General features: G+C 42.7%; 1 protein-coding gene across 1 annotated transcript in view; it reads left to right on the forward strand.

Annotated features, from left to right (window-relative positions):
- Positions 1 to 2,183, forward strand: part of ANOS1 (anosmin 1) — a 143,771-nt gene that overhangs the window by 96,012 nt on the left and 45,576 nt on the right. The gene's annotated exons all lie outside the window — the stretch shown is intronic.

A 2,183-nucleotide genomic window follows, 5' to 3' on the forward strand; every position in this document is an offset into this window, starting at 1 on the left:
ATCTGAGTCCCTCAGCAGGCTAGAATTAGAGCTGCATCCCGCCCATTTAAATGGGCTTCAATTGAATGAAAATCCACCATGTTTTTGAAACATTGCAGTCACTGTTAAAATGTTTTATTTCCTGCTTTTACAAATACGTGCAACGCCGAAGCACCCCAGACTTTCATTCTTGATCTGTACAAAATGTCTGTACAGAATTCATAGTAGATTCTACTCATCTTAAGTGCGCAATCCACTAATTCTTAGTATTTACAGAGCTGCACGGCCATCACCATCGTCCACTGTTAAAATGATCGTCACCCCAATAAGATCCTTCCTGCCTCACTGGGAGATGTTAAGGTAGAAACAAAATTATTTTTGTGCCTTCAACGCCTTCTTTTATCGCTCATGGTTCATTCCTTCTTTCATTCAAGAAATATCTGCTGAGCACCTACTATGTGTTGGGCACTGTTATAGACGCTGGAGGTATCAAGTGGGTGAAAAGGCAGAAACGTTTGCTATGTGGAACACACGCACACTCATTCTAGTTAGGGGCGAGAGGAAACAGTAAACAAGCTTGATAAATAAACTAGCATCGTAGGGCAGCGAGCAATAACTGTCAATAACAAAAATCAGGAATGGAATACAGACAATGTGGGTTTTTATTTTTTTTTACAGTCTTAGAGACAGTGGCTAAAGAAGCTTCTGCTGAGAAAGAGAGGTTTGTGTAAAGGAGGCGAAGCAATCAGGTTTGCGGCAGTCTAAAGGAAGAGCGTTCTGGGCCCAGGACCTAGCAGGTGCAAAGGTCCTGAGGCAGGTGTGAGCTTGCAGCATTCCTGGAGCATCAGAGGAGCCTGAGGATTGAGCAGGGGAACACGGGAGGGTAGAGGAAGATGGAGACTGAGGAGAAGGCGTGGGGTGGGTTTCTTGGGTCTTCTCAGCCCTCGTAAAGAGCACGGCTCTACTCTGAGTCAGACAGGGGACTGGCTGGGAGAAGGGATATTTAAGGGGCGAACTCCTTTACTTCTGTGGGGATACGCATATTTCCAGAAGAGGAGTAGTCATTACTGAATCAATATGATTGCCGTCTTTCGGTCCTTCCTCTGCAAACGTTCTTAGTCGATGTACCAGGCTGAGGGCTGCCGGACACTCCGATGGGCTTGTGGTCGAGAAACGTGAGAAATAAAAGGAGGTAACGAAGATGCAAAAATGACTTTGTTTCTACCATAAAATTTCCCAGCGAGGCAGGAAGGATCTTATTGGGGTGATAGAATCATTCGAAGACTGGATGATGGCGATGGTTTAGTATTTGCTTAGTAAATGCAAAAACATCGTTGGATTGTAGACTTAAGATGAGTGAATTTCATGGTGTGTAAATTCTATTTCAATAAGATTGTTAATTTCCCCGCTGCCCAGTAGGCACATTCCTACATTTGGCGAGATTTGAGTAAGATTAAGAAAGATGTAATGCCGTCTTATAAGTGGTGTAGTATCCTTCAGACATGTCCTGGAAGGGGTGTCTTCACCTGTTTAGTGGATCTATTCTACGGCCATCGTTCTGTGATGCGTCTTTACTGAAAACAAAGTCAAAATGACTATGACTTCTGTACAGACACTGTTGGTTTTCAAGTGCGAGGATGAAGGTCTGCGTTGCCGCTCACAGTGGGATGGCTGGAAGTGTGGATTCGGGGTGTATCTGTGAAAACAGGAAGTAGAACAGCCTTTTCACGGTGACCACAATGTTTTAGAGAAAGGTGCTTTTTCATTTAATAAAAGCCCCTTTATTCCTGCTCCAGAACTGGAACTGTACCGGTCGTAAGTCTTCTCGTGGTTTAAATTGCTTTAAGAAAGAATTATTGCGTTCAAGATAATACTCTACCCAATGGGTAAGCAATTATCCTGAGTGTTTGAGTTGAGTAGAGCGCCGGCCTTGATATTTGAAAGCTAAGTCAGGAAAGGGGAAGGGATTTTTCCCATCTATTATGAACACCTCTGAAAAGAAACGCAAAATTAAATAGAAAAAGGAAAAAAAAAGACTCGCTAAAACGAGTTTAATTTAATTTAGGCTCACTGCCTGGTGTTCATTGGCCATAATCCTGATTTTCATGGAAAAACCAAAATTCTTGTCATTCTCTTCTTTACAGCTTAAATATAACATTAGTCTGTGGTTTGCCAGAATGGATTGGCTACTACTAAGTGAGTAA

The sequence above is a fragment of the Pteropus vampyrus genome, unplaced genomic scaffold (assembly GCF_000151845.1).
Source record: "Pteropus vampyrus isolate Shadow unplaced genomic scaffold, Pvam_2.0 Scaffold605, whole genome shotgun sequence".
In the NCBI taxonomy this organism is placed as follows: domain Eukaryota; kingdom Metazoa; phylum Chordata; class Mammalia; order Chiroptera; family Pteropodidae; genus Pteropus; species Pteropus vampyrus.